At 42.4% G+C, this 27,479-nt stretch overlaps 1 protein-coding gene and 1 long non-coding RNA gene across 2 annotated transcripts in view; one reads left to right on the forward strand and one right to left on the reverse strand.

Annotated features, from left to right (window-relative positions):
• PEAK1 (pseudopodium enriched atypical kinase 1) overlaps positions 1–27,479 on the forward strand; it is a 278,737-nt gene that overhangs the window by 172,865 nt on the left and 78,393 nt on the right.
• Positions 10,755–15,689, reverse strand: LOC144456247 (uncharacterized). Its single transcript, XR_013485163.1, has 2 exons — positions 15,311–15,689; positions 10,755–13,054 (listed from the first exon to the last, which is right to left on the reverse strand). It is a non-coding gene; the product is annotated as an uncharacterized LOC144456247 (long non-coding RNA).

Raw genomic sequence — 27,479 nt, forward strand, 5'->3', positions numbered from 1 at the left:
GAAAATAAAATTACCTTAAACTGAAGAAAAACCAAGCCTAAGCTAACGAAGATGCAGAATCATAGATTGAGAGCTGAAGAATTCAGAAGCCATCCAGTTGACCCCTCTCACCTTGCAGATGAGCAAATTGAAGCAAAGGAGATTTAAGTGAATTACCCCAAATCACACTGCTAATTAAAGTTTGAAGCAAGATTTGAACTCCCTTCCTCTCCCCAGGCCAGTGCCCTCAATTGCTAGACAGTAGTTCATATGCAAAGGAACTGGGAATGTTAGCGGACAGCAGGCTGAATGTGAGTCAACAGCGTGGCACAACAGTCCCCATCCCTAATATTTTAGCTGTATCCATAGCAATGTATATGTCTCAGAGGCGTTTAGCATCAGCTTAGTGGACCACTTTGCAACCTCAAAGTTCCATTTAAATGCTAGCTGTTATTATGTGTTAACCATTCACAGTTTAAGAAAAGTAAACCAAAGGGGTTGAAAGTGTCTTATTGCCAAGACTGGGCCATGTAACTAAGCAGGGTGGCCAGTGAATTAGTCCATTAACGTGTGTGTCTTGGATGCCACCACAGGTAGGCCTCAGAGCTAAAGAGCATCGGATGTCACTGGGGATGCTGCACGAGGCTTTAACTCGTCCCCCACTACTCCCTGCGGCCGGAGCCCCCTCAGTGACACCGCGTCTGCCAGCCATCCACTGTGGCATTGACGTGTGCACTCTGACCCCAAGAGCTGCAGCAGCTTCCAGACATCAGCTTGCCTAGAAGGGAAGCTAGAGATGCTACTGCAAGGCAGTCTGGGCGAGAAGCTGGAAGTCCTGAGTTTGGCTGTCACCTGTGGGGCCCTTTACTAGGACTTGGACCTTTCTGAATCTCAGTTTCCTCATTTGCACAGTGGAGCTAATGGGTCATCATAAAGCTAGTGGAAGGAAAACCCTCCATCAACCTGAAAGTAGAATTCAGATGCCTCCTGCTAAATAAAATGTCAGCTGGCTGTTCAGTAAGCATTTATTAGGTGTCTGCTGTGTGTCATTGTGCTGCTTGCTGTGGCTACAAAAACAGAACAGGTCCTGCCCCCAGGAAGCTTCCATTCCACTGGGCTTGCCTAGAGTCATAGAACTAGTAAGTGTTAGAGTCGGGCTTGCTGTCAGGTATTCTCAGACCAGTGAAGTTGAGTGGGTCCTGAGTACGATAGTGAAAGTCTGAAACTAGAGCACTTGATGAAAACAGTAAGAGCTTAGACATATGTACTGCAATCATTGGGGAGGCCTGGAATCATGAAACAGAAAGTGTTACAGTCGGAGCTTTGAGATTGTGAGCATTGTGGGTTCAAAGATTTCTGTTCAAATCCCTGTTCTATCATCCCCACCGGTGGGACGGGGACCAATTCAGCTACTGTGGATTTCGGTTTCCTTAACTGAAAAATGAGGGTGTTGAACCAGATATCTTCAAAGGTCCCTTCTGACTCTTAAGTATAAAATCTCTTCATTTTACAGATGATGGATCAGTCCATCAATTAAACATTTATTAAGTACCTGCTATGTTCCAGGCCTTGTGCTAAGCACTGGGGATACAGAGGGTAAAAGGCAGTCCCTGCCCTCAAGAAGCTCAGTCTAATAGGAGAGACAGCATGCCAACCTGATATGCAGAGCAAGCTTTATTTTTTCCCAAGATAAATGGAAGTACTTTGAAAAAGTTTAGGGAAAGCACTGGAATTAGGAGGAGTTAGGAATGTAGAAAATGGGATTTTAGTTGGGACTTAAAGGAAGCCAGGGAGGTCAGTAGTGGAAGCAGAGGGGGAAGAATGTGCCGGGCCCAGGAGGCCAGCCAGAGAGAATGCCCACTACTGGAGGGTCTTGTTCATGGAAGAGCCAGAAGGTCAGGGTCACTGGATCGACGGGTGTGTGTTGGGGAGTAAAGTGTAGGGAGACTGGAAAGGTAGGAGGGGGCCAGTGTAAGAGGGCTTTGAAGGCCAAGCAGAGCATTTTGTCTTTGCTCCTGGAGGCAACGGAGAGCTACTGGAGTTTATTGAGTAGGAGAAATGGCATCTGTTCTTTAGGAAAACCACTTTAGTGGCAAGTGTGAGATGATGGGGGTCTGCATCAGCATGGGGGCTGTGTTAGAGGAGAAAAGGGGGCTACACAGGCAAAATCAACAAGCTTGGCACCAGCTTGGATATGGGAGGTGGAGGCCAGGGGGTGAGGGATAGTGAGGAATCCACATGACTCCTATGTTGTGAGCCTGAGGGACTGGGAGGATGGTGGTGCCCTCCATAGTAGTAGGGAACGGAGGCAGGGCAAAGGGTTTAGGGAGAAGGATGATGAGTTATGGAGTTTAAGATGTCTAGTGGACAGCCACTTCCAGGTGTCTCAGAGGCAGTTGGAGATGCAAGATTGGGGAAGGAAAGGTAGATTTGGTCAGCATAGAAATCGATGAGACTCAGAACTGTAGGTAGAAAGCAGTCTGCATTGGTAACTTGCGTATGTGGTGCTTCTCTGTTTCCACAAGGAATCATGAGCTCTGCCTTGAACAAAACACCAAAAAGGTTCCATTCACTCTTAACATGATTTAAGGAGAATGACTGCAAGGCTGAAATCCTCCAAACAGAAATGGCCAAAGTTTTCCTTTCTTTTCTTTGCTTTAGAAGTTTCTCGTTTATATCGGCTTTTTTAGCTTATTGTTAATGAACTCAAGAAAAATGAGCTTTTGTGCTCCTGAATTAATAGGTTTACAAATGCACAACAATATAATATAAAAATATTTTCTTGATCATATTTTGAATTTGTAAAAATTAATAATCAGCACCAAAGCGAGTTTCACTTGAAGACTTGAGCTGAGCTCTAATGAATACTGATGTAAAGAAGCCAAGCAATTCAAATGGAGTGTTCTGGAAGTGATGCGCTTTACTTTCAGATGAGTTTTCTTGAAGCTGGTAAACATTTTCTAATTACAGTGGAATGACATGTTGCAGGTGGAGTGACACCTGTTTTATGAAGGCTTTGTTACCCAGCATATAAAAGGCCTAGAGATGGCGAGTGAGCACTGTATGTACGCTTTTGTTTAATTCCCATTCTTTTGCAAGAACAGCTTTCTTTAGTGGGGCCAGTTGTGGCAAAGGTAGGGAATGGCCGTTTTACCTGAATCACTATCTTTTTTAACCTGAGGAATTGTATCTGTTGTTCTTTGTAATTAGTAAAACCATTGTTATTGCACTTTATGGTCTGTGTATTCCGATCTTGTATCTGAACCATTTGACTGGTCTGAGTTAGACCTGACCCAGAATATTTGGCATGGCATTGTTTTGGCAGGAGTTACTTGTAATGGCTGTGTGACTAAATTCATTATAGTGTCAGGGAAGTAAGGTATTGCACAAACAGCGCTTCAGGTGACTGACACACAGGCATTTGGGGAGCCCCCATAGTGAAATAAGGAGGAATTTCACCTTTGACCCTTCAATCGATGATGCTTAAAGAGCTTGAGAAGAAAAGGAAAAAGTGATCAAAATTAAGTATCCCTTGGCTCTAATTAATAGTTTTAGAAAAGCTGTGTCACCAGCATAAGGAAAATCAACACTGATTGCCCTTGAAACAGAAGTGAAGGCGCTTATGATCTTTAAAGACCAGACTTTGAAGACAGAGGAGGGGCTTATGCATCTAGTAACCACCCAGATGAAATGGGTAGGAGAGAACCTGATAGACTGTTCCAAAAGGAACCAGCTCCGACCTCAAGAATTCAGGAATGAAGATGAAATGACTACTGTCTCCAGCAGGAAGAAAGCCCCAGGTCGATCCCATCCTTACCCTACAGAAACATTCTCTGAGAAGTTTTCTCCATAGGGGAGTCAGAGGCTAGGTCGACTTTCACTGCCTGAGAAATAAGGAAGTTTTAGCAGAAGTTAAAAAAGTGCACTAATGAATCATTAGGCCAATATCTAACAAGATTCATCTCTAGAAGCTACTCACAGTTTTCTTCTGTTGCCAGAATGCTTACGGAGTATTGGTGCTCACAGAGGCCCCACATAGGACTGACCATTTTGGCTAAAATGGCGGATTCTGTATCCTTGGCCCCACAAAGGTTAATTTTCTTTGTAGCCAGTGCGAGAGGGGGGATGGCAGGAAAGGGGTGCTCTTTGTAAAAGAGGGTGATCCGACGAACTGGACTTAGGTCCACACCCCCTGTGACCAGCCTGCTTTGGTTGTGATTAGATTCCAGTGTTGCAGTCCAAGCATACTGGGTCCATTTACAAGTTTCTGGTGAGCTAGGCTGACTCCTTGGTTGAATGTTTTAATTTATTCCTGTGAGTTCAGGAGTAGGTGCTAGGCTTGGAGGGAGGTGGAGCTTCATTTCCATCAGAATGAGCCCTTGATTTCATCATCTTTACAAGGAAGAATCTTTGAAGGGATGTGGCCCAGAATATGTGGTGCAGGTCTGGTCCTTAGAAACCTTAGCAATATTCATTCAGACACCCTTATTTTACAGATGAGGAAAATCAGGCTGAAACCGGGACAAGTGACTGGCCTGGGGTTTTCTGGCTTCTGTGCAGTCCACCATCATGGTCCTTCTGAACCAAAGGTCTGTAATCTGAGCTGGGAGCAGACCACAGCAAGTTCGAGGCCATTAGAATCTGCTCAAGTCATTTAACCTCACTCCCAACTTCCTTATACCTTTAAAATCATAATAATAATGACTATACTCTCCGTAAGAGAAATACTTTGTAAACTCTGAGACAGAATAATAATGTGAGATTGTGGTATTTATTATTATAGCTTCAGACCCCCGTGATACGAAATGAGCCAGGGGTGGTGAGCCCAAGATGTTATATCATGAGAGAAGGTAATAAGCATGTTGTCCTGTCACCTTAAAAAGCTAACAGTGACACAAAGTTTCACAAGTAGTAGGTACCCAGTAAATCTTTGTTGAGGAAATGAAAAGATCCTGTAGAGATGGAAGGGAAGGGAGTAAACATTTATTAAGTGCTGTGGTGGACCAGGCACCATGCTTAGCCCTTTACAAATGTTTATCCCATTTGATCCTCGCAACCACTCAGGGAAGTCTGTGCTGTTATTATCCCCATTTAACAGTTGAGGAAACTAAGGGAGACGAGGTTAGGTGACTTGCCCAGGATCACACAGCTAGTTAAGTGTCTGAGTCTGGATTTGAACTCGGGTCTTTCTGACTAGGTTTAGCATTCGATCCATTGCACCACCTAGCTGCCTCAGAGGAAAGGTCTAGGGGGTAGTTTAACCTCTTTAATATTATATTATTAAAAGAGGGGAAAAAAGGAAGAGATGAAGATTCAGGTTAGACTCCGATAAAAAGGGTCAGATTCTAGCTCAGGGGTGGGGAACCTGTAGTCTCGAGGCCACATGTGGCCCTCTAGGTCCTCAGGTGCAGACCTTTGATTAAATCCAAACTTCACAGAACAAGTCTCCTTAATAAAAGGATTTGTTCTGTAGAACTTGGACTCAGTCAAAAGGCTGCACCTGAGGACCTAGAAGGCCACAGGTTCCCCACCCCTGGTCTAGCTCCTCACATAAAAGAATAGTACCATGTGAAACCAATGACATTTCACATGTGTTGGACATCTGTGCTTCTTAGTCTCGTGGCCGAAAGTTGTAAAAATCTATATGAAGCTCACCTCTGCACTCCAAAGTCTCAAAATAGACTCACTAATTTGATTTCTTACCATCCTGTCAGTGCTTCTGCCGTCCTTATGAGAGAAAAATCAGTTTGCTTGTCATAAAATTTGAGAAGATTGAGCCTAGAGCACATTCACATGTTAGTTTTTAAAAAAAAAAACTTTTCATTTGTATTTTCATGTGTTTTGTTTTATTCATTTTTTTCTCACACAAATATCTTACAGTGCTAATATGTAAAAGCAGTCCTGCTATTAAGGTCTCTCTGATGGCAAGAACAGCCTTCTTTACCACCACTCCAGAAGTTTTTGAATGGTTTTTGCCTTTATTAAATCTTAAATTTAATTAAAATCCCCAGGGCCCTCAGAGGCTGCCTCCTAGAGTTCAGATCTGCTAGAGTCCAGGCCTCAGGGAAGTTCCTTCAATGTAGGGATTGATTTGCTTTCTTGAATTTGTATTCTTAGCATTGAGCTTAGCACCAGGCACATAGTGAGCACTTAGTGCTTTATCTGTGTACCATCCATCCGTCTGTCTGTCTGTCTGTCTATCCGTCTATCACTTTTCCCTCCCTCTCTCTTTTTTTTCCACACACACACACACACACACACACACACACACACACACACACATCCTTGAATACATTCATTGTCAGGCATTACCTGCCTCCTGAGGTAGCCCTTATTTCAATGTTAGTATTCCTTCCAGCTTGGAAGGTTCAGCATGACTGCATTCTCCATTTTGGCTGAAGATGTCTTAGGCAATTTCTTCTACAAGAAAATCATTAACTTCACTGTTTCTGCAACATTTTCAACTATTTCACAGATACAGCCTTTCTCTCTTTCTCTTTCTAATTCGATTGAGCAAACATTTGCTAAGTACTTAAGTGTGTGCAAGGCCCATAGGACTAGATTTACAAAGCTGACCAAGTCATCCAGTGTTGGCCTTCAAGAAATTTACCACCGTATGCACTCCTAGGTTTTCTCCAAAACTCCATTGGCAGGGTAGGCTTTTCTCTTCCTCTAAATCATATTTTAAGGAGTTTCTCCATTGTCCTGACTTCAGCCAGATATATTATTAACTTCCCAAATCTAGGCATTCTCTTGTATTCGTGTTGTATTTCTCATGCTGCCTTACCCACATCGTCTATGTTAGTGTGCCAAAGTAATATCCCCAGACTTAAAGGTCCTTCAAGACAAGACCTATCTTAACTCTTCTTGAATCTCCACCAGCACCTGCTTGTTTTCCCTGCTGCTCAGTGACCTGGTCTGCTGAGGAAAGAAAATTAATCTTAATTTTAACCTACCCCAACAAAATAATTAGCAAGACAAATTTACTGTCTGTATCCCTCCTCCAAAAATAAAAATCATCCCTTTGACCTAGCAGTAGCACTTCTAGGGTTATATCCCAGAGAGATCATACAAATGGGAAAAGGACCCACATGTACAAAAATATTTATGACAGCTCTCTCTGTGGTGGCAAAGAATTGGAAATTGAGAGGATGCCCATCAGTTGGGGAATGGCTGAACAAGTTGTGGTGTATGAATGTGATGGAATACTATTGTGCTATAAGAAACGATGAACAGGCTGACTTCAGAAAAACCTGGAAAGATTTGTATGGTCTGATGTTGAGTGAAATGAGTAGAGCCAGGAGAACATTGTACACAGTAACAGCCACATTGTGTGATGACTAACTAATATTGATAGACTTAACCCTTCTCAGCAGTATAAGGATCTAATACTTCTCCAAACGCCTCATGACGGAAAATGCTATCCACATCCAAAGAAAGAACTATGGAGTTTGAATGCAGATCGAAGCATACTATTTGCTATTTTTTTCCCTTCTGTTGTGTTTTGTTTCCTCTTTCTGGTGGTTCCTCCTATTGGTTCTAATTCTTACCCACAACATCACTCATGTGAAAATATGTTTAGCAGGAATATATATGTATAGCTTATATCAGATTGCACGCCGTCTTGGGGAGGGAGGGGGAGAAAATTTTAAAGCGCAAAAGCTAAAAAAAAAAACAAAACAAAAATAAAAATCATGTAACTTTAACTCCCCTCATGGGTCAGCCCCTCAGCCCATACTCCTGGGTTGTGAGCTCCAAGGGTCTACTACGATATACTCCAAGGTATAGTGTGGGTTTGTCCCCACATGTGTGTTTACCTTTAGCAGTCAGCCAGAGTGCACAGCACCAATCTAAGTCATTGCCTGAATCGGCACAGCGTGAACATTAGTCACAAAACATTTTTCCCATAAACCTGAAATTCACTCTTCCAACACTACCGCACGCTGTCAGACTGGCTCACAGGCAGGGGCCACTCACCTCCTCTCCCCCTCAGCACTGACGTGTCCTAGTGACCTTTCCCTTCTCCTTGTCTTCGTGCTCTTCCTCGTGGGCACGTGGTCTCTACTGGACAGGTCAGCCACCTGAGCTCCCTGGCAGGCTCCCCCCTTCCCTGTGGCCAATGGCCAGGCCAGGGCTCACACTCCTCTGGGCTGTCTCCGCCTCCACTCCCTAGATCAGCAGGGGCATGGTTAATACTTTGACTAGCCTAAAAAACACCTTGCTTGTTTGATAAGTGTCACTATTGTTTGCATTTCTAAGGGAAAGCTAAGGCTTAAAACCTTAATACTGAGGTTTTTAACTTTTTTTGTATCATAGGTCCCTTTGGCAGCTCAGGCAAGCCTATGGGCACTTCTCAGAGTCATGTTTTTAAATGCGGAAAATAAGATACATAGTATTACAACAAGAAACCAGTTTTAAAAAAAAAGCACCACAGGGTTGCAGAACTCAAGTTAAGAATCCCTACCTTAAAGCCTATCTCTACCTAACTGGTCTCTTCTACAATTTCATCAGCTGAGCAGAGCTGAAATCATTTCCTGGGAGATCCTGATCAGTCAATAAACATTTATTAAACATGACTCTGTGCCAGACGCTGGGCTGAGCACTCAGCAGCCTTGATCAGTCCAATGTGAATTTTTGTATTTTCCTGCCAGTGTCTTGCTCCTTTTCATTGAGTTACCCTCATTTTCTTGGAGAGGAAGCATGGCAGAGTGGGAAAACTCCCCTAGACTTAGAGACATGAAGTGTGTGTGTGTGTGTGTGTGTGTGTGTGTGTGTGTGTGTTTGTGTGTGTGTGTGTGTCCCCTAGCCCTCCCACTTAGCAGCCTTGTGACTCTAGCACTCTTTGGTTCTCAGTTTACTCAATGAAGGATGACAGAAAAGAAACAAAAGAGCAGGAAGAACATATTTGGCTCAGAAGTCACCAGTAGTAATCTGGAATGCTAGATGTATGGGGAATTAACACATCTATAATGCTCAGAACCTTTTCAAAAGAAAAATTGAAAACTATAAACTACTACACTGAAACTACTCTCACTAACAAGAAGAGAAATGTCAATTAAAATAACTGTGGTTTTACCTCACACCAAACAGATTGGCAAAGATAATGTAAAGCATCATAGGACCGCAGATCTAGGGCTGAATGAGACTTTTTTTTAAGTCTTTCATTTTTTTAAATTAATTTATTTTTAGTTTTAACAATCGCTTCCATATGCTTCTGAATTTTAAATTTTTCTCCTCTTCCCTCCCTCCCAACGCCCTCCCCTAGACGGCATGCAATCTGATGTAGGCTCTACGTATACATTCCTATTAAACATATTTTCACATTAGTCATGTTGTAAGGAGGAATTAGAACCAATAAGAAGAACAAGAAAGAGGGAACAAAACAAAACAGAAGGGGAAAAAAAAGAGTAAATTGTATGCTTTGATCTGCAATTCAAACTCCATAGTTTTTTGTCTGGATATGGATAGCATTTTCCATCATGAGACTTTTGGGGAGCCTTGCATTGCTGAGAAGGGCTAAGTCTATCAAAGTTAGTCATCGCACAACGTGGGTGTTACGATGTACAATGTTCCCCTGGTTCTGCGCACTTCACTGAGCATCAGTCCATACAAGTCTTTCCAGGTCTTTCTGAAGTCTGTTTGTGGATGAGACTTTTAAAGAGGACTTTGGATCCAGCCCTCTCATTTTACATGTGAGGAAACTGAGTCTGAGAGGCATTGTCATTTGCATAAGGTCACATAAAAATAGGAGTCGTGTTGGAAGGGCCAGGAAGAGGATGCAAAAGCACTCATATTTGAGCTGTGTTGTATAACGCAGTTCGTGGGAATGCAGGAAAATTGACTAAGTGTGCCTTCATCCTTGACTGAGAAATCCCTCCTCCTGGGCAAATGCACTCAAAGAAGTCAGAAACAGAAACAAAGGTCCAAGGTAGACCAGAAATTCATAACTGGCCTCCTCGTGGTAGCAGAGGACTAGAAAGAAAAGGGGGCTCCCCATTGATTGGGGAATGGTTGAAAAATCTATGGCATAAGAATGTCACGATGACACGGAATATCATCGTGCAATAATAACAAATGACAGTTCTATATGCAAAGAAATGTGGGAAGATTTGTTGAACTGGTGAAGAATAAGTAGAACCAAGAGAATCGTACCCACAGTTACTGCAACAATATCAATTATAAAATCACCAAAGGGAAGCTGGACTCTCAAGTCATTGAAAACCCCCGTGAATGTTCAGGAGAATTGACGAGAAAACAGCCCCTCTTTCCCCACACGGGAAGAGGGAGGTGGCCTGTGTGCTTTGTCAGGTGCCATTGCTGTTTTTGCTTAATTGTTTTTTCTTTATCCCACTGGCTGTCTGGGGCCATCTAAGTGCACGAATAACTGCTGTTCGGAGACAATGCACCAATAAAACATGTTTTTAACCAATGGTATAAAATGAAGGGCTGGCTGCGATGACCTCTAAGAGACCTCCCTGTTCTAACCTCCCATGATCATGTGCTATCGGTGGGTTCTGCTTTAATGCTTCTGTAAGTCTGACAAGTGGGGCCCTGGAAAGATCATGCCACCTCTCACAGCTCTGTCTCAGACAGTCAATGGCGGAAAACCTGCCAAATTCCATTGGTACAGGGGGTTTCCTGCCCTGGAAGTTCCCTGTACCAGTGAAATCATGGGTCTAGTGCCTGTTCCTATCTTTTGCGTGCATCAGATGGGTATTTATGAGAATTTACCTCAGCCAGTTTGTTAATTATACACATTTAAATAAACTTGATCATTTGAAATTTCATCCCATTTGTATTTAAAATACATAGAAAATTGTGAAGAGGAATACAAGAAAACTTTCAGTCTTGCCATTTCTCCAGCCTAGCCTTATGATACCTGAAATTGTATGGAGGACTTTGAGCTTTCAAAGCATTTTCACATTTAATCCAAGGTAACCGTTACTTGATGCCTCAAATTTTAAAGTTACACATTGTCTTTCTTCCCATTTGGAGAAGGTTCCATTAGTGTTTCAAGAATTTAAGCCCCACCACGTCAGTTTAGCATCACATCGCAGTGGGGTTCTGTTAATGAAAGTGTGAACATTTCACTCTGTTACAAGGTGCTCCACAAGCCAGTCTCTTCAGATTTTTAAGCAAGTGAATCATTTAAGCTTTATTATCACTTAAAATTGGGGTGCTAGGGTTTTAGAGTTGGATGGCGATGTCAGAGATCATGCCACCCCCACAAACACAGAGGAAAAGCTAAGACCCAGTGAAGGCAGCTCATTCGTGCTGTGGGCCATGCTCCAGAAGAGCTAGAATTCCATCCTGAGTCTTTGGCCTCTCTGCTGGGCCGTGTGGGGCAATTCACTGCAAAAGACAGGTTTTGTTTTTCTTGACATGTTTCCAGACTATTTGCCATTATAATAGAGAAAAGCCACAGGAGAAGAGCTGAGGAGAAGCTGGTAATGGACTGTCCATCTACATGGACACACATCCTTTTCTTTCTAGTGGCTTTGAACCTGACAGAATTAAAGGGAGAGCATTGATTTTCTTTTTTCTTTGTTAAGAATTGATTAAATACTTAAAGCATAATGGTACGCATGAATATTTAATTCCTGTGAACTTTGCTAGCATTTAATAAGGCCAAGCTTGGCTGACTTTGTGGTGTTTTGTGATGAAGTATACACTTAAGAAACCTCAATGAGAAAGGGGGTCCCCTTTGTTTACACTGTATTCATGTGGTTGTAGAGAGCAGATTCACTCTCCTCTTGGCATCGAAGGTATTTATGACAGTTTCAGATGTCCTTTTTACAAGTGTTAGAGGTTTCAGACACACAATGACCAGAGCAGCTTTTCTAAGGCTTTTGTGTTACCAGTGTTGTCTTTAACCAGTGAGGACAATAATGGTAACAAAGAAAAAATAGCATTCCATTATGTGTAGTTGTTTGAAACAAATTCCATTGAAAGATGTAAGTCTTCATTTGAACCTGCATTTCTAAGGCCCTGTGCTGGGTGAGGCTCTGGGGGTACACACAAAGACAAAAATGAAGCCATCCCTGAGGCCCCTTGAGAACGGAGGGGAGGCGGGGAGATGGAAGTGGGGAACAAAGAAGGAGACTGAAACACGGACCCTGGGAAGCACACAAGGTAGGGAAGGCTGGTGGTGATTATTCCAAGGTTCTAGAAATATTTGGATCTGAAGAGGACCCATCCATCTTGGAGCATCAGGCCAGGCTGCCTGGAGGAGGTGGCACCTACCCTGAACCTTGCAGGAAGGTGAGGATTCTGAAAGGCGGAGAGAGCAGGAGAGCAAGCGTCCCAGGGAGGAGGAAGGCCTGTGCAGTTTGGCTCATCCAGCATTGACCAGGCACTTCCCACATTCAGGTGAAAAGCCCTTTCCCGCAAGGAGCCTCTGTTCTTCTTCAAGTAAATACCACATGTGATTCCAATAACCTCCATTGGCCTAGTCAGACTGGCCAGGAAGCCAGGCTGGAAAGGAAGGATAGATCCAGGTTCCACAGAGCATTCGGTGCCTGATCAGCTGAAGTGTTTATCGTGTCGCCAATGGGGAGAGCTTTAAAAGATGTTGTAGACGGCACAGAGCGATGCATCAAGATCCTTTTGACAGATGTGTAAAGGGTGGATTGGAAAGGGAAGAGTCTGGAAGCAGTGAGGCTGGTTCAAGAGCCCTTCAGGTGTCCCAGGGAATCTCTCCCCTTCTCTGTGGATACTTCTTCTTCGCTTTTTGCTCATACATGTCTCTGGATGGGACACTACCAGGAAATTTGGATGCTGAAACTATTTTTAGAAAAGGAAGTGTTCAAGGAAAGCTGCAACTACAGGGAGACTTTAGTGACAAGAGCCAGGGAAAACAAAACCTGACAAGAGCCAGGGAAAACAAAACCTTTCATCCTCCTGAAGTCTGTCAAGATCTTTGAGCCCCAGGGGATCTAGGCCTCAGTTCTAGCATTCACCTGCAGGCCAGCGTCATCAGTCAGTCACAAACACCTTGGAGCATCTGCCATGTAGATTACTGAAGAAGTGGAAGAGACTGTACTGGAGATGAAGAGGTTGGTTGGTTTATTTAAATCTAATGGAAGAGATGATTATAAACCATTTACTTACAAAGCAGAATGTCAAGTGAAAAATGAAACCATATGAGCCAAATGCTAAATAGATACAGAGTAGTAATAATTACTGCTGCCATTTCTGTAGCCCTTCAAAGTTTACAAAGCTCTTTCCTCACAATCATTCAGTTAGTGCCTCACTAAGATATTACTGTCTCCATTTTGTAGACAGTGGAACTGAGGGTGAAAGGCTGAATAACTTGTTTATGCTGGTGTCAGAGTTAGGGCTTAGGGTTTGAACCCAAGTCCTTCTTAGTCTAGGTCTAGTACTCTTTCTGGCGTTGTGGTGCATTAGGGATTTCTTTAACAAGATTTAGAACAAGCCACTATGAAGTGATAGACATGAATAGGAGAGAAAAGGAGAGAGAATATCTAAGATGAAGAAAATAGTACATAAGTAAAAACGAGGAAGTCATTAGGTAGAGTATATCACAGAGTCTCAATAAAAAAGAACCAAAAAACTCAAGTTGGTGATTTGGAGCTTGGACAGAAGCTACAGGTTCATGGGCGTTTTGATAATTGTGTTGAGGAATTTTGATTTTATCCAATAAGAAGTGATTAGATACTGTAGCTTTTTTAGTAAGAGTGACACTATGAAGGAAGATTGTCACAGTGACACATTGTGAACACAGTGGAGTCAGGAGAGACGAGGCAAAGAGACCAGGTAGTGAGATGGCAGTACAGTCTACAAGACACATCTCAGGAATCTAACACGAATGATGATTGTGGAAAAGGAGGGACAGAATCCCAAATGGTTATAACATAGCGGAAAAAATATAGAATGAGAGGAATGAATTCTAGTCCCATCTCTGCTGTTTGTTTGGCAACTGTGTGATTTTGAGAAAGCACTTACGACTCTGTCTTTCTTAATTGTTAAAATGGTTGCAATTTTACTTGCATTTCCTTCACAAGATTGCTCTGAGAATTTAAAAATATGTAGCCCAGATTCCCTTAAACTATAACTATGTTTGAGGTATACTTTAATTCAGCATTCATTCAAAAATCATAGTTCATGAACTTCCGTTTAATGCTTTTTCTATTAGACTAAACTATTGGGCTTGTTTACTCAAAAAACAGCATTTCATTTAACAGAATAAAAAGATAAATAAGGAAAATTCTACCACTCTCCTTCTCCATGTGCACAAGGCAATATTCCCTCACAGATTCTCATGCTACCAGTGAGAAGAGGGAACCACATTTAACTTAAGAAACGTATACTCCCAGAAATCTCTCCCAACTAGAACATCCCCTCACTACTTCCCTATAAAACTCTTGGTATTGTCTGCTGTCATGCTTTCTCTGCTTGGCTGCCTTCTGATGGTTCACTAAACTGTTACTGTCATTTGCTAGTTCTTCCTGGTATGCTATTAAATTTTAACAGCTTTGTAGCTTATATCCTAGGAGAGTTTTGATAGCTCTGTTATGAGTCTAAGCCAGGGGTTGCAAACTACAGCCTGTCCTAGCCAAAAATCAGCTCCCTGCCTTTTTTTGTATAGTCCATCATGTTAAAATGTTTGTTTGGTTTGGTTTGGTTTTCATTTTAAAATAAAAGTCTCAGACCATTTCTTTAAGAGATTTTTCAGTTCTGTTGTGAATCAGACCCATAGCTACACCCAGCCAGCACAGCTAAAAGTCCTTTAAATCATTTAGTCATTTAAACTGCTTTGCCTCCCTTCAGCATTAATTACCCCAAAGCCAGCAGGTTGGGGTCAGTAAATTCTTTTCAGCTGTCAATGCCCTGGCAGGTTGGCGCTAGAATGTGACAGATGGCCATGTAATTTCAGGAGGGAGCTCTGTAGAGTCGGTAGTCATGCTCCTGTATTCCTGCAGCTGTATGCAAATTGTTTTTCTTCATAAAGTTACAAAGGACAGAGGGTATGTCATAACCTTCAAGTAATTAAGAATTAGAAAGATTTTATGTTGATAGGTAGACAAACAGAGAGGTACATAGAGTGAGCAAGCATTTATTAAGTGCTTACTATATGCCAAGCACTGTGCTAAATGTTGAGAATACAAATATTAACCAAAAAAAGACAGTCACTACCCCTCAAAAAGCTTACAGTCTAATAGGGCAAGGCAATACACAAAGGGGAGCTGGAAGAGGGTTGGGGAGCATGGGGTAGTAGGCTGGAATATTCCAACGTCAGGTAAAGCGAGGAAAGACTAAACAGGGGTGGCCTGGGCACTTCATGAAGTCAGGGTCCCAGGTAGGAACTTACCCTTCGGAGGAGGTAACCACAGAAGCAGTGCCATCACCATGGTGAAAAGAAGGTGGCCAAGTCCAGAGGGTCAGGAGCAAACCCTGGATAGGAGTCATGACGTTAACGGCAACTCTTGGACCACCACAAATAGCAGAACTCCAGAGAATCTGGGACGTGCGTTCTGCAGATGACATTGGTAGCTCAGCGAAACTTCAACGTGAATGCAGATAGGAACTTTGGTTGTAGAAATGGAAGTCAGTTCATTAACTGAGAGTTTCCTTTGCCCCTTTTTATGCTAGGGCACCACTGGAAGTTTTAGTTTATCCCTGCAGGAAACAGCTATAGGAAATGCTTCTAGGAAGCTCAGTGCCTTTGTTCAGAAGTCATTGACCTTCTCTAAAACAGTGTCTGTGAGAGCAGTCATAGCACTACTCAAGTTAGAGTGAGTTCACCATAGTACATTAGCACACACTTCAGATCAGTCTTTTTTTTTTTATTTTTAAGAGCAATTAGCCAGTGGCTGAACATACTAGAATAGAAAAGAGAGGACACTTTCAAAAGAGAGAGGATTGTAGTGGAAAAAATGAAACTATTAAGACATTTTCCTTCTAACCTTCAGAATTGCCAGATATTTAACCCTTTGTTGCTGTACTCTGTTAAATGCCATCTAATCCTTTCCTTAATTGAATGGGTCCAGTAGCTCAGAATGAGTCACTTTGAGTGTCATAAAGTAGATTTTTTTAAAGCCAGATTTAAAAATCAGGTAAGATCTCACAAGAATGATAAGCAAGGGATTTTGTTTTTGTTTCAGCTTACATAAAAAATGTGAATTATAAATAAATAAATAAATATATATATATAGTGTCAAACCATTGCTAACATATTACATTTCTCTAGTGCTTTAAGACTGACAGAGTACTTTGTTCTTCATGTAGCTGGGAGGTAGGTAGTACTAGGATTATTGCCATTTTACACATCAGGTAACTGAGACCCAGAGAGAATAAGTAACTTGTGCAGAGTCACAGATATCAATATGAAAGTATGGGTTTGACCCAAACTCTCCTTGACCACCAAAGTGTTCTTTGCTGTGACTCTAAATCAAATTTATTTGGATCCCAGATTTATTTGGTGTTACTATTACATTCCTTTCATACAGAATTGCCGTCCAAAAGTATAAATTCTGAGGGAAAACTTAGTTGTTTTGTCATTTGAGTGCTGTCTCAGTTATATAATTCATGAGTTTTCTACACTTCCAAGACACAGAACTTGCAAAAGGAGAGTATTGTTTTCCACTTAAATCTTGAGCCATCGTCCTTTGGTCCAGTATGCTGCCAGAGAGAGTTTTGAAGGCATCTGGTAGAGCAGTTGTTTCTAGGAGAGAGAAAGAACTTCTGCTTGGTCTGTGGACAGGTTTCATAGAGTGGTCTTGATAGGACCGTGTTGGTAGTTGGTTCAGCCCCGGCTCAGCTAGAAGGGGCTTCACTCTTTGGCTCTCTGCTGCCACATTTTAAAATGGAGCCCAAGGGGGTGGTCCATAGGGCCCCACCTTACTCTTGTGGTCTGTTTTATGAAACCTCTTCCTGGTGTGCCAGGCCACGTTCTTTCCCCCAAAGGTCCTTCCAGCCCTGATATTGTCTTTTAAGTTACTCCTATCTCTTATATTTTGTGATTCTGTGAAAAATAATTATGGTATTTAATGAAAATCAGATATTTTATTAGCATCTCTTGAAAAATAAGCCCTTCTTAGTATTGTTTCTGATGAGGCTGATTAAGGTAAGAAGGGATGCTGGAGGCCACAGTGAGTCTTTTGTTCTACTCGAGTGACCTACAGATCCCAAGCTTTATCCATACTGGGAGAGGCCATTGTTAAAAGAAGGAGGTCTGATTTGATGCCCTAATTATTTCTTTTAACTTTTATAAAGCTAACCTTGGAAGGGTGTAATACAGGGGTGGGGAACCTGCACCTCAAGGCCACCCATGGCCTCTAGGGCCTCAAGTGCGGCCCTTTGATGGCATCCGAACTTCAAAGCCACAGGACCTCCACCCCTGGTGTAGTAGAAAGAGCAGCGGCCTTGCAGGCAGAGAACATGGGCCGGAGCCATTTACTTGGCCGCTCAACTTTAGGCAATTTATGTCGCCTCTAGGTTTTCCTTTCCTCATCAATAGGATGTTGAACAGGATGCCCTTGCCAGGCCTCTTCCACCTCTGATTCCTGTGATCTGATGAACTTGACATCCCTGCTTTTAGATCCAATTCATTCCTCGAAACCCTGTCTTAAAGTATCTACAAGGTAAAATCCTGACAATGTGCACAGTCATTAAATGAGCTAGTAAAGGCAGCAAAAATGACAGATGAGTCATTGTTGGGTGGCACTGACAGAGCGGAGGGAGGAAAGGTGGTTAATGCCATCCTCATTCTGGCTTCAGTTTGTCCTTGCAGGCTGGTGAATCCCTCTGTCCTTCCTCATTCTCCCTGCTGGTAGTTCTTTCTTCTCTCCTAAATTAGTTGGTTTTCATTCATCTGTAGACATACTGTATCCCCGCAGTAGAATGGAAGCTCCCTGAGGGCAAAAATAGTTTCATTTTTGTATTTCCAGTGCCTCCCTGTCCATATCCCTAGTACTTAGCACAGTGCCTGGCGTGTAGTAAAGCTACTTAATAATAATATAGAACAAAGCCACTTGAAAGTGAATCTCTGGAGCTCTGGGTTCTGAGAGATCTGGGCAGTTTTAAGATTTCTTGAAATATGATAGCAAGGCTTTTTTCTTTTTAATAATCTTCAGATAGTCCTTGTTCAGTCATTTCAGAATATCCAGCTCTTTGTGACCCCGTTTAAGGATTCCTTGGCAAAGATATTAGAGTGGTTTTGCCATTTCTTTCTCCAGCTCATTTTGCAGATGAGGAAACTGAGGCAAACAGGGTTGAAGTGACTTGCCCAGGGTCACACAGCTAATATGTGATTGAGGCTGGTTTTGAACTCAGGCCTGACTCCAGGCCGCCTGCCTGCCTCATCAGATAGATAGTCCAGTGAGTCTTAAATTTGTTTCTCCTTTATCTGTTTTCCAGATCAGTTGTTTTTAATATGAAACACTTTACATTCTCTTCCCTTTTTTCAGCCTTTTGACTTTGTTTTAATATTTCTTCTTGTCTTATGGAATCATTGGCTTCTATTTGGTCCATTCAGATTTTCGGGGGGTTTGTTGTTTGGGCAGGGTTTTATGCCCCTCCATGCCAAACTGTTGATTCCCTTTACAATTCTTTCTTCCATAGTTCTCATTTCTTTTTTAATTTTTCTCTCTTAATTTTTCTCTCAAACACTCTCATTCCATTTGTTAAAAAAAATAAACTTTCTTTTTTTTTAAATTCTTGCTTCATCTTTTCCAGGAATTTTCGTTGAGTTTGTATCCAAGCTCTGTTTTACTCCAAGACTTTGCTTGTGTGTGTTTTGGAGTCATTATCTTCTAGTGGTTTTGTGTCTCTGGGGTCCCCACTGCTGTAATAACTCATCATGGTGTGGGAGTTTTTTGGTTTGTTGATGCTTCCCACTTCCTGACTTCGAGCGTGAAGTTAGGGCTGAGCTCTACCACCCTTCTGGAGGAAAGGTCTAGACTGGTCCTGTTGCTGCTTTCTTGGGTTATTGAGTGTTGTCTTACTCCTGGTTCTTGGGGACCTGCAAGCTTTCAGTGCTCCCAGAGTGGTCTGGTCTGGGTTTCCTGCCTTGGCTGTTCTTCTGCAGTTTGGGCTAGGTGTTGGAAATGAGACCCTGCTCTGTGCTTGGGGGCATAGTCATACCCCTGCTGCTTCTGGCTTCTGAACTTCCTCCTTCCCTACCTGGGAAAAGTGACATTGCCAGTCTGCATGCAGGTGGTCCCCTTCTCACTCCTCCCTGGATCTGGGACCAGATCTGGGACCAGAACTGGGTAGCGAGCATCAAAGCTGCCATTAGGCACTAGACCCGGTTACACTACCCCCGTGTGGGTCTGGAATATCCCAGTATGAGTCTGGGGCCTCCTTTTATGCTGGTGTGCAGCTCCTCCCTGGACGCTGGAGGGCACCAAGCTCCTGCCCTGGCTCTGTCCCTAGGTCCTGTGGATCTTTCTGTCTCCCTGGGCCAACCAGGGCCAGACAAATGACTCACTGTGACTTTTTCTGGATTTCTCCATCAGGATTTGGTCTGGTGCATTTTATAGATCTGTTTGGAGAAGTTGTGTGTGGGAGCTCAGATACTTTGCTTCCTTCTATGGCACCATCTTAGCTCCCTCTCCCTTCCTGTCTTCTGAGTTCAAATCACTTTTTTTCAGTTGCTTATTCAGGAAAAGGAATCTAAGTGACTTTTGACCAAGGCCACTTAAGGAGTGGCAAAGGTAGGACCCAAAGAGAAGTGTTCTTAGCAACTGTCCATAGCAGGCATGTAATATGTTTGTTGATTGAATAATAACATATTATTATGAGATTATTATTATAAGATTATAAGAAATGATCTATTATTATAATAAGAATTTTAAAAACATTCGTATTAGAGAAACCTTGTCAGCTTTTGGAGAATGTTAGCTTCAACCCATTTTCTTCTTCCAGCCCATTCTCTCCCTAGATTCCTGACCAGTATAATTCTGCCATAAGTGGCTCTTGTCAATTCCCTCTTTTCATACTATGTTTGACTTTCTCTCTGTCAGATTTGTGCTATTAAATATTGATGTCAGCAACCTTAGGATGTCCCTGAGCATTTCATACTGTTTGCTCTTGCTTTACCGGAATAAGCAACACTTCTAGAAGAGGTGCCAATAAGTCGTGTATTAGCAGGGATTCTGTATTTTGCGTGGGAGAGCCAAAAGTGCCCTCACCCCTGCTGGAGCAATTGGCTCTTCAGGCAGGCAGATTAAAACCCCTGAGAAGGGCATGTGACCCTCAGGAAGCCACATCCTGATTACTGAATAGGCTGATAGGCTCCAAAGAGGAGCAGTGTGTTTCTCTATGAAATTTCAGTGGGGATATGGAGAACAATCAGGAAAAAGAATTTTGTGGGTTCTTTTCCAAGGAGGGAATTTGTAGGTAAAATTGATTTATTTTCCCCCTCTTTTTAAAGGTTCTCCTTTCTGTTGTACTGGCATGTTAGAAAATGGACCTTTTTGATCTCTCTGGAGAGCTTAGGGCAAATAACTTTTCAGAATGTCTGTTGGAGCCCCTATGATTGGAAAGGAAATTCTATTTCCCTGGCTCCCTTTTTGATTCCAAAGAAGAGAATTGATTCCACTCTTGACTATGACTTGCTCAGAGCAAGTCACAGAATCCTTTGAAACTCAAGATGTTCTGGAGAAGTGGCATTTTCAAGGACTTACTTGTATCCTTGTACTGAGTGTGGTAGAATCTTCAAGAACACCCAGCTGGCAACTTGAGGAGAATAACGTAGAAATCGCCATTGTGCAGTGCCTGGAGAATAGTAACAGTTGTTCACTTGTTCATCTTTTTAATCAGTGCATTGTATTGGGCCTAACGATGTTAAGAAGCATTCGTATTGGCTACCAAAAATGATTTGGGCTGCTGCTTCCCATGTTGTCTAGGTCACTGAAATGTCCCCTTCTCATGACTGTAAAGGGTTGATCCCCAAAGAAAGAAGATTCTTTAATAGAAATATGTGCAGTCTGAGAAAGTCTGTTAGCTGGATTGTATAAACTGGGCATCCAACTGATTGCATATTTGGCGGTAAGAAAATATTCCCCATCAGTCCCGTTGGGCCCTGGGATACTGCTCCTCACCATCATTTGTCTCACTTCAAAGCTAATTGAAATCAGCCGGCCTATGTTTCAAACTATCCATACACATTACAAACCATCTGGGCTGCTCCCAAATGATAAAGACGTTTAATATAAAACTTGGTTAATGTACTAGCCTCTCACCTCTAGAGAACAAAGCTTGCCTAGGACTCAAATGATCTTAGTTTAGTGACCATCTGCAGTAGAGAATAGCCTTTTGAGGGCCCCAAATCACAGCAGTCTGGGGAAAAAAATCAGTCACAAGCATCTGACCACGCAAGCACTGCCCAAGACTGCATTAGCAGAGGTATTGCAGTGTGGTAGTGCTTTATAATGAAGGAATTTCACGTGATCTTCAGCCCCACGGTAACCGAATATGTAGCAGTGAATCTGGTGTTGGCTGCAAATTGAAATTTCATGGTTCCTCCTTCCAGTCGGTGCAGAAACAATAGAAAAATGTTACTGTTTCAAGGAATATCCCTCATTTGGTGTATAGTCACCGGCTGTGTCTTCAAGAAAAAAGGCCTCAGTTTGCCGCGTGTGAGTGAGTGGGGAGGGGCTCTTCTGGTGGGCTGTGCTTTGGCCAGTGCAGCCACAGCTCAGAGTCTTCGAGACCATGTTGTTCTACAAGGTGACTGACCAGCTACCAAATTTCCAGGAAAGGTGAATGACTGTGGCCCCCATTATTTTCCATGAAAAGTCTGACATTTGTCTCCCCCCGCCCCCATGTAACACTTTGTCCAGCTTTTCCTGGTTCTTTTCTAAGTTAGTACAGTTTGAAAAGCAAAGGCCCAATTGTGTTTTGTGCTTGTCAGAGTTCAACTGCTACCATCTGTGGCATGGGGTGAGTCATTCTTCCTTGTGGGGAAATGGTGGTCACGGCTTTGTTCTCACTGTGCAAGAGAAGAAAACGTTCTTGTGGATTCAGCCTGAAGAGGCCGTTAGTCATTTAAGAACTGCACTAACATGAAGATGGAACTTTGTTTATTCATAAAAAAGTGTGATAGACGGATCCTGCCATTGCAGTCGAACGGCGGAGGGCAGGGTCTGTTAATTAGCTAATGGGGGTAAAGTGCTTGGAAGATGAAAAACAGCACCATGGAATCTCTCCGTGTTGTTTTTATAGATTGTTACCTTCTGTGTGTTGTCAAAGTTTGTAAATCATTGTTAGCCATTTGGAACTTTATGGCTTAAAAAGGTTTCTGCTGTCAGAAGTTGTTGGGGGAAGGTTGGCTGCTATTCTGTTCTAAATTTGGGGTATTGGTGGCTGGGTCACTAGAGTCCTGGACCCAAGTTCAAATCCCACCCCAGACACTTGTGGGATTCCAGGCAAATCAGTTAACTTTTCTGAGCCTCAGCTTCTTCATCTGTAAAATGAGAGGGTTGGCCTGGATGGTCTGTTCCAGCTGCAAATCTATCATCCTATTTTTAATGAATTAAATATTAATTATTTAGCAACAATTGTTGTATGTTACTGCTTGCTACCTTTTTTTCCACTTGTACTCATTTGTGTTCCATTCTGCTCATTAGTATGTAAGTGTATTGGTTTTTAAGAGAACAAATGTCGTTGAGATTTAGACAATCCTATAGTTGTTATTATTACCACTAAGAGGCAGGGTGGCTGCCTCTGACATACGTTAGCTAGCCGTGTGACCCTGGCCAAGTCCTTTACCTTCTCGGTGTCCCAGGGAACTCTTTGAAACTGTCTGTTGTCAAATTGCCTGTCTGCATTGATGGGCAGAATTTTCACACTAGAAGCTTCTTACACTGGTGAAATTTCAAGTCTGGTCCAAAAGGAAATAAAAGCTACTCGTATTTATGTAGCACACATTGCAACAAAGTCTGTTTCCTTACAACAGCTGTGAAAAGTAGACAAGTGTAAGGATCATTATCCTCATTTTACAGATGAGAAAACTGAGTCTCAGAGAAATCGCAGGAGGCCCACACAGCCACTCTGTGTCCAAGCTGGCCTCCAATACAGGTTCCTTCCTCTCTCAGTAGATGACAGAGATTGTCTTCCTTTAAGGTTTACAAAGCACTTTCCTGGGCAGTCCTATTTGATCTGCCTCACTACCCTCTAAGTTAATTATTAGCATGACCATTTCACAGATGAAGAAAAACTGAAGAAGGGACAGGCAGGTCCAACAGGCCAGGGCCTCTCATTCTCAAGCTCTTCCTGCTAACCCACAAAGTAGCTTTCATTTGTGGCCGCTGGTGGAGGAAATGACAGAAGCATGATCAGATACTCATTTTCTACTAAAGGAGCTCCTGGAATCGCACCTTGGTGCTAATTGTTCACTCTCTGACTTTAGACAAGTCACCAAGCCTGCCTCGGTTTTCTCATCTGTAAAGGGGGTGGACTAGATCATCTCTAAGGACCTTTTTGGCCCTGAATTTAATTCTAAGATTTTTAGAAACCTTTTATGTACAAAGAATAAGCTAATGCCACCTGATACGGGAGCCCCTGGAAATAGAAAGCTGAGCTTACCATGTGAGCCAGCCCCAGACATTTAAGGAACTCAATTGATTTAAAATGCTAACAGCCCTAAATGTTATATAAACAACCTTTTCCCCCAGTACGAATAAGCACATAATGAAGGCAGATTTTTAGCTCATAAACTTAAGATTCTAAAGTAGAATATTTACCTGAGATACAGTGGAGGAACATGTTTCTTTTATAGGGACCCAGTTTCTAATATTTTCAGTAAAAGTGGAATTCATTTAAACTGAATTCTCCATTAACCAGGATTTTTTTTCTTCCCTTTATTTTAAAAATAATTACAAACAAGCTATTACCAGAGATTCAGATTCAACCTCCTCTCTTCCATGTTTCACATCCATAGTAATACAATCATCTGAGCTCCCTAAGGATAGGGACAGTTTGATTTTTGTCTTTGCAATCCCAGTACTTCCACAATGCATGGCACATAATAAGTGCTTTAAAAATGTCTGTTGATTCTCTGATATTTCTAGTGATGACTGAGACCCTGCAATATTCATAATTATAAAAAAGATTGATTGTACTATATTGTCCTTAGGCAAAAGATCACTAATTTTAGTAATACTTTTACCAAAAGAAAAAAAAAAAAGATTGAGAATGTGGATTCTGAACCTGGCTGTGTGAGCATCCCCTTCATCAATGCAGTCAAATGTTCATCCTATGTAATTTTTATTCATTTGTTTCCCTAAGTCATCCATGCAGGATCTACCCTGCGCAATGGAGACTTCCCTACTAAGCGTCATAATGTTCACGAAGAACAATGTAACATACGCACTGGCAATCTGTTCTCGTTCTCTCTCTCTCTCTCTCTCTCTCTCTCTCTCTCTCTCTCTCTCTCTCTCTCTCTCTCTCTCTCTCTCTCTCATTTACCCTTCCTCTTATATATTTGTATGTCTCTCGGTGGTACCTTTTACACCTTTTCTTATACCCAAATAGTCATTGATAATTTACAACCATTGTGCATAGCTTCCTTGCAGTTTCTTCAAAAGCATAGTGTTCCAGGATCAGCAGCCATAGAGAATCATTGAGAAAATGTTGCACTTTGAAAGGTTTTGTGTGATTATTGAAAGAGCTGTATAGTTTCTCAAATACAATTCAGCTTGTTCTCATCCTTTTTACTCTATCACACCTTACTGCTCGTCTGCAGTGTTTGTCCAAGATACTGTGTGCTGATGGGCAGATTCAATGTCCGCCTACCAGTCCACCTATAGCCATAACTAGGCAATATGCATTCTTTTCCCACTTGTGTGTCTGGTCAGGCCCAGCTGCTCTTCCCAATTTCATTCTCCTAAGTGCCCTGACTACTTCTTCCTCATTGGGTTAATGCCCCATGATTGTTTCACTGTCATTGTTGATGAGAATGGATCACTATGAAAACACTTAACAAATTTGTTCTGAGTGGTGTCCAGAAAAAGGTTTTATGTATAGTGCTGTTCATCAAGGAATGATTAATAAATACTGTAGTATTTCAAGGGATCAGTGATGTGTTTATTTTAGTACTTAAAGGAATTGGTTATCTCATCAACGTCGACACTCATTCCAGTAGCTCAGGGGGCAGCAGCCCACTCAAGTCCTTTCATAAGCCTTCCTGGGAATAGTACTCAACATATCAGCCTTCCTCTGAGAATGAGCATTCCCTGGCTACCAGTGCTCTGCTTGGGCCAGCCATCACTATGTGACTGGCCTAGCACCTGGTCTGATCACACACGTCCTGAATGATGCCTCTTGGGACATTTTTCGTGTGCTAATCATCATGGTGATATGCTTTAATTTCCTTAGACCATCCATATTTCTCTCTGTTGTCCTTTGGGTCAATCATAGTTTTAATTCTTTGGAGATTATGTTGTGACCTGATTTGCACCTGTATGGCACTTCTGGAAGAGTGTGTGTGTGTGTGTGTGTGTGTGTGTGTGTGTGTGTGTGAGAGAGAGAGAGAGAGAGAGAGAACACAAACAGCTGGAAATCATTCATGTCAGTGCATTAATAAAATTATTAATAATTTAGATTTATAAAGCACTTCAAGGTTTATAAAATGCTTTCCTCACAATGGCCTATTTCATTATTCCTGTTTTCCAGATGAAGAAAGTGAATGTCACTCAGGGAGGTGAGGTGACTTGTCTAGAGTCATACAGTGACAGGACTAGACCCCAGGTCTAGATCCAGGTCTTTTAGATTCTTATTTTATTTGTACTTTCATTTCATTTTAATCATTATCATACTAGAAATTGGTTTTTCTTTAAATATCTGAATACTTCAAGTATTACTTTAGCCCACTCATACAATAATATGGCCAGAAATGTTTATCTTCTCGGGATGAGCCTGTCTTCACTTTGTTGGCTTGGTCCTGCAAGGACACGTGCCCATTCATTGAACCCATTCTGGAAGCCTTTTGGAGCTCTTCATGGGAGCTATCAGAGCCTCGGCTCTGCCAGCACAGATCTTCCAGTGTCCGGGGTATCCCCACGCCCTAGGGAGCCCAGGCCTCCTTTTCTCATACCACCTCCTTCCATCTGGAGAACCAGGGCAAGCGAAGCCTTCTCTGACAGCCCTTGGGAAAGCTCTGCAGAGATGTCAACAGGTAGAAGCTTTTGTGTGGAAAGTTATTCCAAGTAGACTTTGTTTTACAAAATACATGCGTTGGTTTAAGAGTGACGTTTTCTTATCGATCTCACTGAAAGATCCAGAGCAGGAGTGGACCTTGTTCTGCAGCCTCCTTGTACAGATCAGGGAGCAAGTCAGAGCACCCGCTTGAGGTCTTCTCACGCCCTCAGAATCCAATTTAACAAACCTCTCATAAGCAGTTAAAACGGGCAAGGTCTTCACTGAGCCCTTGAGAAGGCAGACACACAAAAGATGAAAAAGCACTTTCGCTGTGGCTCAGCAGTCTTCCGTCATCACAGTCGTCCACCAGTCCTTGTCTTCAGTGCCTCCTGTGTGCCAGGCACCATACTAAGCTCTAGGGTTACGAATGAAGCAATACCATAGTCTGATGGAGGAGCGGGCAAGAGCGTGAACAGATATATATATATCTTTCTATCTATATATATATATAGATATATATATATATATATATATATATATATATGGATATCTATATATATATATATATATATATGGATATCTATATATATATAGATAGATAGATAGATATATATCTGTGTGTGTACACACTGATGCTCTGTGTGTGTGTGTGTGTGTGTGTGTGTGTGTGTGTGTGTACATACACATACGTACACAGCATCAGCATAAAGCAAGCAAATACAAGGTAGTTTGGGAGGGAGGCCAGCAGTGGGGGCTGGGGGCAATGTGTAGGAAGACTCATGTAGAAGATGGTCACCTGAGCCTGCATCTAATACACAAAAAATTTCTAGGTAAAGGACAGGTTAAGTCCAGACAGAGTAGTCGGGAAGGTGTGGGAAAGCAGAGAGGCCTTTGAGCTGGGGGGACCCAGAAAGGCTTCACAGACTTGGCACGTGCACCTAGACAGGAGAAGAATTGCTTCAGGCTGAGGTAAATGGGGTGACACAGTAATCATGAGCCCATTCTGCAGATATGGGAAACCTGAAATTCAGAGACATTGTTGCGTGTTCAAGGTTGCACAGGCAGCAACATGGAAAGAATCTCTTGACTCTGATCCCAGAGCTCTTTTCCCCAAATCACACATTTGTAACGTTTTTATTAATGTGTTAATGTTTGATGCTAATATGTTGCTTATGAAGTATGGAATCTTTCATTTCTCCAGATAATTGGACTTGAATTCAACCCAAATCAGCCTTGATCCGAAGGTCTTCCCATCTGTTAGCTCACTAGATGGTCCCTCCTAGGGTAAGGAAGTAAGCCAAGGACAGAGAGTACACCTCGAGTCTGGGCTTAAATCAGGGACTGGACAGGCCCAAACAGACACAGAGGAGTAGACAAGCGGGCGGTGGTAGAGACTG

This window comes from Phascolarctos cinereus, unplaced genomic scaffold (assembly GCF_003287225.1).
Source record: "Phascolarctos cinereus isolate Bilbo 61053 unplaced genomic scaffold, phaCin_HiC Scaffold_3;HRSCAF=262, whole genome shotgun sequence".
Lineage (NCBI taxonomy): Eukaryota > Metazoa > Chordata > Mammalia > Diprotodontia > Phascolarctidae > Phascolarctos > Phascolarctos cinereus.